The 11,488-nt window shown below is 33.9% G+C and overlaps 1 pseudogene; it reads left to right on the forward strand.

The window, feature by feature from the left end:
* LOC132425423 (UDP-glucuronosyltransferase 2C1-like) overlaps positions 1-8,440 on the forward strand; it is a 36,703-nt pseudogene extending 28,263 nt beyond the window's left edge.
* The last annotated feature ends 3,048 nt before the right edge of the window (positions 8,441-11,488 follow it).

Raw genomic sequence — 11,488 nt, forward strand, 5'->3', positions numbered from 1 at the left:
AACATTTGCATGATGAGAACCACAAAATATTATTATTATTATTATTATTACTGTGCTGCGTGGCATGCAGGATCTTAGTTCCCCAACCAGGGATTGAACCTATGCCTCCTGCAGTGGAAGCTCAGGGCCCTAACCACTGGACAGCCAGGGAATTCCCCACAAAACATTATTGCTGCAAGAAATTAAAGGATACCTAAATACGTGGAAACTCATCCTATGTATGTTCATGATAGGAATACTTAACATGGTTAAGATGTCAACACTATCCAAAACTATCTACAGATTTAATGCAATGCCTATCAAAACTCTAACAGCATTTTTGTAGAAATAAAAAATCCACTCCTCAACCTCACATGGAACTACAAGAACCACAAATAGACAAAACAATCCTGAAAAACAGCAAAGTTAAAGGACTCACACTTTCAAACACTGAAGTTAGAAATTTACTATGAACCTACAGTAAATTAACAGTGTAGTAATGGGAAAAGGGCAGACATATAAACCAATGGAATAGAAGACAAAGTAGAAATTAACCCTCACACGTATGGGCAATTGATTTTCAACAATGATGCAAGACGATTCAGTGGGGAAAGGACAATCTTCTCAACAAATAGTGCTTGTAAAATCTTGATATCCACATGCAAAGGAATAAAGTTGGACACTTACCTTAAAAAAATTAACTCAAAATGGATCAGAGACAAACTTTAGAAGTAAAAACATAATACTTTTACAAGAAAATCCTAAGGGAAAACTTCATCACATTGTATTTTGCTATGATTTCATAGGTATGACACCAAAAGCACAAACAATAAAAGTAAATAAATTGGACTTCATCAAATGCAGAACTTTGTGCATCAAAAGATACTATCAAGAAAGTGAAATACAATATACAGATTGGGAGACAATCTTTGCAAATCACGTATCTGATAAGGAACTAATGTGCACAATACATAAAGAACTCCTATAACTCAACAACAACAAAAAACCAATTGAAAAATGGGAAAGTACTTGAATAGATACTTCTCAAAATAAGATACACAAATGGTCAAAAAGTACATGCAAAGATGCTCAAAATCATTAATCATTAAGGAAATGCAAATCGAAGAACCACTTCACACATTAAGATGGCTATTATAAAAAGTAAATAAAAGGAAAATAGCAAGGGTTGGTGTGAATGTGGAGAAATAGGACCTCGTGCGTTACAATTCTGTTACCGAATGCAAGTTCGTATACCTGATGCAGTTAGTCCAGACAAACCAAAACATAGGAGTTTGGAGCAGAGAAAGGTTTACTGCAAGTCCACAAAGGAGGTGGGTGGCTTGTGCCCAGAAAGCCCTGAACTCTCCAAAGGGTTTCAACAAAGCACTTTTAAAGGCAAGGTAAGAGAGGTATGTGGTTAGTTGTTGCAAACTTCTTGGTGTAGGACAGTACTTTGTTCTTGCCACTCTCCAAGTAGGTCACGTCATGATGTTCCTGTAAACCTCCAACAAGACAAATATTATTTTCTGTTCTGCAACTTTTATCTCTATATTAATGGACTCTTAAAGGTCAGAGCCTTGAGAATAGGCTATCCTGTACATTTTAGGCTGTAGGCAACATTATTTTACAAAAGGTACAGAGCCAGCATGACCAACACAGGAAACAGAACAGAAAGGTTAAAGTAAAAGAAACAGATCTAATGTGAAATCAGATTTGTTCTTCTCTATTATACTCATAAGAATGCAAAATGATGTATCTGCTCTGAAAAACATTTTTCTTGTTCTTCACTAAGTTAAACATAGAGCTGTTATATGCCCCGGTAATTCTAATCCTGACTATTTATGAAGAGAAATTGAAATCAGGGACTCAAACAGATATTTGTACAACAATGGTCACAGCAACATTGTTCACAATACCAGAATGAATAGATAAAGAAAATGTGATATATACACAAAATGGAATATTATTCAGCCTTAAAAAGAAAGGAAATTCTGATATGTTAAAATATACATGAACCTTGAAGACATAATGCTAAGTGAAATAATGTTGTCAGAAGACAAATACTGTATGATTCCACTTATATCAGATACCTAGATTAGACAAATTCATGGAGACAGAAAGTAGAATAGAGGTACCAGGGGCTAGGGAGTGGGGGGAATAGGGAGTTATTGCTTAATGATACAGAGTTTATGTAGGGAAGATGAAAACATTTGGGGTATAGATAGTGCTTATCGTTACACACCACTGTGGATGTATTTAGTGTCACTAGATTCTATAATTACAATACTTTAAAATGATAGACATCATTATGTATATTTTACTATAATAAAAAAGGAAATACTTGATTCTAAGTTACTACCAAGTATATAACAAAGATCAAAGCACTAACAATTTCTTAGTGACGTAAATCACATTCCTTCCCTTTGCCTCTGAAAACTTTGTTTCAAAATCCACTTTACCAGAATGGCCTAGTAATACCAATATACACTTGTTTCAGATACAGATTGTCTTTATCTTCATCTACAAGTTAGAATTAACCTGATGATGATAGCCTATCGACTAGGATTATTGCAAGCATTTGAAAACACTGTTGTGGTGTCAAAGGTTTAAAAACATTCATTACTTAATCACTTAGGACCTCAGTTTGCTTGTGTATTACCTGGAGTCATCAAACCTGATTAATTCTAAGTTAACTGCCTCCTTCTGATGGGATGTGATTCTAAAAGTTTTCTAATAGAGTAAATGCACTTGTCTTAGCAGGTTCTGTGGAGATACACAGGAAAAGAAACCAGAAACACTAGGAGCAAATACCCGGCTATATGGATGGATTCCACAGAATGATCTTGGGTAAGACCAAAGAGAAGCAAAATTAAATAATTTTGCTTAATTACGAATGAGGAATAATCTGAATGATTACTCAATAACAGATAAGTTGTATTCAAAATAAGAAAAAAAACTTAATTTCTTCTTCACATTTCTTCTGGAGCTTGTTAAAGAAAAACTTATTCATGACACTTGTTAAAGACTGTAAGGCACACTTTAGCCAAGACCACCATGATAAGTACAGTAACTACTGCAATGGACTTTTACAGTAAGACAGAGAGATTGGACTAAACTGCATGCAGAAAGAAAAGTGGGAAATTTATAACCAAAGTGCAGAGAGGGAGGTCAGTGGATGGAAAATCACTAGAAGAAACATCAGGGTCAAGGGAGGACGCTGGCAAAACTAACCTAATCCGATTCTTGTTGACAGCAGGCCAGGGTGATCAGCCATCACTTGGGGGATGGTGAAAGAGGAAGCAGCAGCTCAAAAGAGTGATCAGGTATCAGTACTGGGAGAATCTAGCTAAACTGACTTTAGAAGGATGGTTGCTAAAATTGGGCAATGCAGAGATAAACAAAAAGCCCCCAAATCAGGGTCTACTTGAAAAGAGAGTTCAGAGGAGCCTGACTAGAGTTTGGTCAAATATGGAATCTTTGTCAAGCACTAACATAAATATGGTATTTATAATTCTTCCGTTTATGATACAATCTCTCCCTCCTCAGAATCAGAGCCAAAGAAAGTACCTTTACATCGGGCTATCATTATCTTTTGTATAGAATATTGCAACATCCTCCTGGCTTTCTGTATCCATTATCTTCCTCGTCTCTTCACTTTTCCCACAGTAGCTATTTGAAAAAAAAATCTGATAAGCCATTTCACCATCTACAATATTATAAATGGTTCAAATTACTTATAATCAATTCAAAACCCAATTTTTAAAACAGAGTACTACATGAACTTGCCCAGGTCGATCTTTCTAGCCTGTTATGCCAACATTCTCACATTGAAACCCTGCACATCTCAACTCCCTTTCCCTATTAAAGCAAGCGTTTGTTTTCTTAAAACCCTCCATTCCTTTTTATTAAAGTATTCTCACCCCAGCAACTGTCCAACGTCAAGTGCTCTCCATCGGTTAACTCTGCACAAACTTTTCACAGGTGTGGAATGACTTAATTGCTGGAATTACTAATTGCTGCTTAGCCTGGAATAATTAATTGCTGCTTTCTTTAGAGCCTATAAGAATTTATATATGGCCTCATGGCACAGAATTATGCAGAAGATGCTACCTAATTGAATTAATGATTTATAAAGGTGTCATGATTTTCTGTATCTGAAACTCTTACTAATGATATATATTTTATTTTTAGGTCATCCCAAAGCCAGAGCTTTTATTACTCACTGTGGAACCAATGGGATCTATGAAGCTATTTACCACAGGGTCCCTATGGTGGTAATTCCCCTGTTTGGTGATCAGCATGATAATACTGCTCATATAAAAGCCAAAGGGGCAGCTGTTGAATTAAATTTGCACACAATTACGAGTTCCAATCTCCTTAACACTTTGAACACAGTTATTAACAACCCTTCCTGAGTATAGACTATATTCTTTTCTGAGAAGCCTCGGTATTTTAAAAGGAGTAAATTGTCTCATTCAGTTAAATTGATTACTTTTACATAATCACCAGGACATAACTAACATCAAATATGATTGTCTTACACTTCTCAAATTCTATGAAAGTATTTAGATTCACCTACTGTTACTGGGTAATAGATTACAACCTGAAAGAAATACTAAATTTATTTAAAGAAACTAAGCTGCTGTTAAAGAGACACAAATATTTTTATTAATAATACTTATTGTTTATCTCTTAAAAATGCAGATGTTAACACTATAAAGAATTTAGACAGTATTAAAAAAGCATAGAGAAATAAAAATGAAAAATCACTTAACTCTCCACATGCAGCTATAACCATCAGTATAGAAATATTACTTTAGGTATTTCCTCGTGCTAATTTATAACTAGAAAAAAAAGATAGAAATACTTTTATAAAAATAGGATCATTCTACTTGTTAATTAAAAACATCCTATATTGGTATATTTTAATTGAAAACAAGAGAAAGACAGTGAAGTAAAGAGTGTGAGACAGTGAGATCCAAATGGAGACATAGAAGACCCCAGCCTCCCTGTCCCCTGACAAAGATCGACAATTAGACACGACAGTACCCATAAACAAAAACATCTCTGGGAGAGCTCTAAAGTCCACTTAAGGAATTTTAGCAACACTGTGGAACTAAAAAATCCTGAGAATAATCACACAAAAACAGAATGAAGACAGCTTCATTTTACCCATATCATCCCATTTCCAAGCCAGCATTACTCAACACCAAGAGGGAACTTCCCAGCTAGAAAGAGTTTCTCAACAGGAAAGGGTGAGTCGAGTGACCAGGTTCTAAAGCCTTTTGGGGCACAGAAATTGAAACACAAATCCTAAATTGTAGCTACTACAAAGCTACAGATCTTCTAAAAGTATGGTACTGGCATAAAAACAGACACATAGACCAATGGACAGGATTGAGTGTCCAAAAGTAAACCCTCACATATAAGGTAAAACAATATTTAACAAGAGAGCCAAGAATACTCAATAAGAAAACAGTTGTGTCTTCAATAAATGGTGCTGGGGAACCTAGATAATCTCATATAGGAGAATGAAATTGGACCCCTATCTTACCTCACCTACAAAGATTAACTAGAAATGGATTAAAAACTTAAACATAAGACCTGAAACCATACAACTCCTAGAAGAAAATATAGGGGAAAAAAAGCTCCTTGACAAGGGTCTTTGTAACAATATTTTGGATATGCCAACGACAGCACAAGGAACAAATACAAGAATCAACAAGTGGGCTACATCAAATTTAAAAGCTCCTGCACAGCAAAAGAAATGATCTACAAAATGAAAGAAAACGTACAAAATGGGAGAAAATATTTGCAAATTAGATATCTGATAAGGTTAAAATACAAAATATATAAAAACTCATATAACTCAAGTAAAGAAAAATTTAAAAATTAGTAGAGTTACTAAACAAACATTTTTCCAAAGAAGATGTACAAATGGCCAACAGATACATGAAAGGGGGGTTGACATCAGTAAGCATCAGAAAATGCAAATCAAAACCACAATGAAATATCACCTCATACCTATTAGAATGGCCATGAACGAAAGAAAAGGTATAACAAATGTTGGTAAGGAAGTGAAGAAGGGTGTTGGTAGGAATGTAAATTGCTGTAACCACTATGGAAAATAGGATGGCGCTTCCTCCAAAAATTTAAAATAGAACTACTACATCATTCAGCAATGCCACTTTGGGGTATACATCTAAAGGAAATTACAACGGAATATGGAAGAGATACCTGCATTTCTATGTTCATTGTAGCGTTATTCATAACAACTAAGATATAAAAACAACCTAATTATCCATCAATGGATAAATGGATAAAGAAGATGTGGTATATGTATGTAAAGAAATATTATTCAGCAAAGAGAAAGAAGGAAATCCTGCCAATTTGTGTAACATGGCATTGCTCTAAGTGAAATAAGTCAGGCAGAGAAAGTCAAATACTATATGATATCACTTATATGTGTAATCTAAAAAGTCAAATTCATAGAAACTGAAAGCAGGTTGGTGGTAACTAGAGTCTAGGGGTTTGGGAAGTGAAGAGATGTTGGTCAAAGGGTACAAACTTTTAGTTTGAAGTGAATAAGTTATAGGGATATTTGTACTGCATGGTGATTAGCTGTGATTATAAATAAATAAAAATATTCTCAACAGCAAGTGATTATATTTATCATTTTAGTGTATTTCAAATAAATCAAATATATTCTTGGAAAAAAATAAGCTATATTAAAATTAAAAGAATTGCCACGGTTGGAGAGATTTTTTTAATATTAGATAAATTCTTACTAAAATTTTCCTATAATTCTATGTACAAATATTTACATTAGAGTTTAGAATAATTACTTTTTAAATATTTCCAATTTTGGTCAATATAGAATGACTTTTCACTATGAAGTCACTTTTAAACCTCCCATTCATGTCACCTAAACATCACATCTTAATTTTTGTTTGCTGTATTATCATTATAACATGTTCAAAACTTACAATGTACACATTTTGTCCACGACCAAAATTTCGAATAACATTTAGCCTTAGTTTTGTATTTATATGGATTTAATGATGCACTTTCTTTTTATTGCAGTCTCTCTATTCCTGGAGGATTTTCTTTTCATTAATTTTTTATCTGACAGATATTTTGTTTTTGGGTCTTGGAGGGTTTCTTGTTGCTATTTCCTTGTTTCCTTGAGATATATTCAGAAGTATTTATTCCTTAAATTCTTGGTATTAAGAAAGGCCTTTTTTTTTTTAAACCAAAGAGCAACAAGGATTTGATGTTTTTCTGATTTACCGTTCCCTTCTTCAGAACTTTCTACATGCTCTTCCACTATCTTCTACAATTTAATGTTCTATATTCTCCATCAATGATGACTGCACTTCAGTGTGGGAGAATAACCTTCCTCCTTCAACTCTTTCACAGATACAAGGAAATCCTTTTTCTAAATCAGCCATTCAAAACCTTAAACCAAACCTTGGTCTGGTCTTTGTTCCATGACAGAAGTTAGAAGGGTTAGTGTTCTAGCTATTGCCATTGTTCTATCTCAACACTGGCACTTGCCTCCCTCTGTAGATTGAAGCAAAGAGTCCAGCATCTACTCACTTTCAGGCCCACTTCTTGCCCAGACGGTCACATGAAACTTATTGGTTTCATCTGGAATGTCAGGGCCATGAAAATCACAGACTGAAACCATTTCCTGTTACTATTGAAGACTAGCTCCTTGCTAACACTGACACTCCAGACAGAACCTGGGGAAGGGCAGAGTTGGGGGGGAAGGGTTCCTTTTTCATAAACTTTCCCCTCATTGCTGCTTCTTGTCACTATCATGTTCCCAATACTACACTCATCAAATGAAACCAAATTCTGTATTCTCAACCTACATATTCTACATTCCTATTTCTGAACTTTCAAAATGCTATTTCCAGTTAGAAATTCTTTTCTCCCCTGCCTCCAATCATTACTGAGACTATGAAACATCCAACAAATTCCAGCTGATAGGCCACTATATCTAGAAATATCTCAAGAGGAAACAAACTTTCATATGCATTCTGACTCTTGGTGATATCATTTATGACACAACTTATTATATAATTATGTAATATACTTTTAATAATATATAACAGTTTTAGGTATATCATGTCCTTAACAAATTTTTCAAGTTGCTATCTGTATATTCAATTTTAGCTATAAAGAGAATGCTATAAAGTTAGCAAGAATTCACCATGATCAGCCTATGAAGCCTCTGGAATGAGCAGTTCTTCTGGATTGAGTTTATCATGTGCCATAAAGGAGTCAAACACCTTTGGCCAGCCATCCACAACCACACCTAGTACCAGTACAATTCTTTTTATGTGATTGGGTTCCTCCTAGCAGCGTGGCAACTTTTATATTCCTGATCACTAAATGTTGCCTGTTTTGTTGCTGGAAGTTTGGTAAAACTGCAAAGAAGAAAAAGAGAGAGTAGTTTTTTTTTAACAGTTCGGCTGGAAACTTTGGTAGGATCCATCTGAATTAACCCAGCCACTGATTAGAATAGATTCCTCTCCTACTTCCCCAGGTTCTTGTCCATTCCTCAGCTTATCAAGTCACAGATCAAAGACTCACCCCAAAAATATGCCACATGATTCAGAATTAAGGTTTAAATTAATCTGTTCTTTAAAAGACAATATAAACAATTAAACACATGGAAGTTATTACCATTAAAGTCTCAGTGCTTTGTTTCTTTCTTTCAGTTCAACCAAATGAGATACTGTTTGAGACCTTAGGAACATAATGATTAATTCTATTTTCAGTACTGCTCATGTTGAATATTTCCTAAATAACATCGTTTTGGGTCCAGTGTATGAGAATTATTGCGTATTATCTAAAGGAACTAGACAAGAAGTAATGTAAAATATTACTCTAGCCAGAGCTGCCCTTCTGGTCAGGAAGATCAGGAAACTGTCAGGGTTTCTAATCTGCTGTAAAGCAGATTTTACACCATCAATTTCCTTTCACATGACACGTCAGACTTTGTCCCTCTTGGAATACAAAACACTATTTTTGGTCTTTGATTTGAAGATTTCCCTTCATTTGGATATTAATAATGATAGTACTTCATTTGTATTGTAACACTTCGTGGCTTCAGAGAACTAGCTGATTATCATATGTTAGCATGGTTGATGATATGATGGAGCAGAAGTAAATGATTGGAATTTCATTCCTACCCTTTTAAATTAATTTAAAAGTTTATTTAATTCTTTCCTACATTAATTTTACTTACAATGTACATATTTGAAAAGAAGAAGCAAATTACTTAAGAGCTACTCTGCAAATACTTTGGGAAGAAAATGTATTTCTCAGAAATGTTATTTTCTATGGGTATGATTTCTCCATCAGAAACTCAAGAGTTTGCCCATTTCTTCCTTTTCCTTTGTCCCATCACTTCCCCTGGTCCTCTCATGAACTGTACTGGGACAGCTATAATAAGCACAAGTACCTAGGCTTCTTATTAACTAGCATCAGTCAGAAATCTGCAGTAAACATGAAGACACAAGTTCAATTTTAATAAAAATAAAGAATATATTTTCCTTTCTTTTCTAAAAAGTCTATCTTCCATTATGTTTGCCAGTGTTTTGCCCTTGAGGTCAAAATATTATTTAACTGTGATGGTATTACATAGTAGTAACCAAGTTCATTAAATGATTTACCACAGAGTTTGAAATTTATATCTCAAGTTTAAAAGGCCTAAAATTATAGCTCTATCTTAGAATAGTTATAAATCATTTGGGCAATTATCTTCTTTGTTACAGGAATAGTGGCACAAATAAGAACAAGATAAAGATAAATTTATTCTTAGGTGTGGAACTAACTATAAAGAGATATACAAAAAAAGATATTTTCTCAATTTTATGAGGTTTTGAGATAATTAACTAATTATAATGCTTTAAGGTACATATTTTGAAAAATGTAAACACAATGCTACTTTGTTTACAATCTAATTAATGTAATCAAAGCAATAATTTACCATAGTGCTAAATCATTTATTCTGGCAATAAGATAATGATATTTCCTAAAATGCTCTATAAAATCATAGTTTAATCTTTGGTTATTTTATACCAATGTCAAGATATCCCTTCACTTTTTTCATTATTATCAAATGATGTAAAATAAAGGAGTTTAAGTAAACTCAAGATTTGGATACCTTGTTAGCAATTTCTGAGTTTATTCAAAAGAACTACCCTGGCAAATAAACAAATATATTCTATCTTGTAGAGACCAAAGTTTTTCTTAAACACAAATATTTACCTATTTAAATCATCTATACATTACTATATTAAATATATTAACAATCTGGTAATAATTTTAGGTGTGTAGAAGCTAAACCTTTGTAACATATCATATTTTTTCTAGTTTAAGTTTTAATAAAAACATATTTTTCAGGAGTTTGATGACCTCTGGCTTTTCCAGTCAGTTAAAATAACATGTCTTAAAATACTTTATTTTTAAACTATTTACTATTCATATGTGACTATATTATAGAATCCTGCTCAATTTTCTTCTGTATCATGACCATTGAAAACACTAATAGGTAGATGCAAGTATTTTGTACATTACATGCATACATATGTGAATACAAAGTCACTTTCTATACATCACAAAAAAGTGATTTATATTTTATGTTTTGATTTTCAAACTTGCTTGTTTTTTACAAGGAAGGATTTGTTTCTCTTATGTTCTACATGTTTTACCAAAAATAATGATTCACCTGTATCTTAGATTTAACATACTCCCTAATTTAGGAGAATATTAACTGTATTTTAAACAGTAATACATTTGGGACTTAGAAGCGTCTGCTGCCTATAAAATAGAGAACCATAAGTTCTGCAATGAACATTGAAACCCTACCAACCTGCTTCTCAATTTCATTTCCTCCCCAGGTTGTTTGCTTCTGAATTCCATTCCAATTCTACCAAAGTTCTAGATTCTGGCTCTAAACTTAGCCAAAGAGGCTGAGATCCTAATCTCTCATTGTCAGTTCCTGCCATTCATTTCCCCCAGAGACAATCTTTAATACACTCAGATGAAATCTTCTATGATATCAGCAATCCATATGACACCATGAAATGAAGGCGCCTTTCACGCTTAAAGGAATTGTCAGATGATAAAATTATGATCTTTTCATGAAGGGAAGCCACCCCACTATCCTGGAGATCCTTTGCCCTCATGAACATGCCTCAGTTTAGACCTTGTCTCCTTTCCAGGACTCCTAGACATAAAGTCTCATCATGCAGATTATGATAGGGGAGATCCTAAAACTCATGGAGAGTTTGCAATAAACTAGATCTTTCTTCCTTTGTTGAGATAAAACTGCTATTTCATCGATAATTACTAAGAACTGAGTGAAGATTCACTGTCCAGGTGTCATGATGGTATCATCTTACCTGTGTGAGAGGTATAAGAAATCACTGCTGGTACTATTACTCCTGCACCATCCCTTTGCAGTTAACAGCCATCTTCCATTCCAGTCTTC

This window comes from Delphinus delphis, chromosome 5 (genome assembly GCF_949987515.2).
Source record: "Delphinus delphis chromosome 5, mDelDel1.2, whole genome shotgun sequence".
NCBI lineage: Eukaryota > Metazoa > Chordata > Mammalia > Artiodactyla > Delphinidae > Delphinus > Delphinus delphis.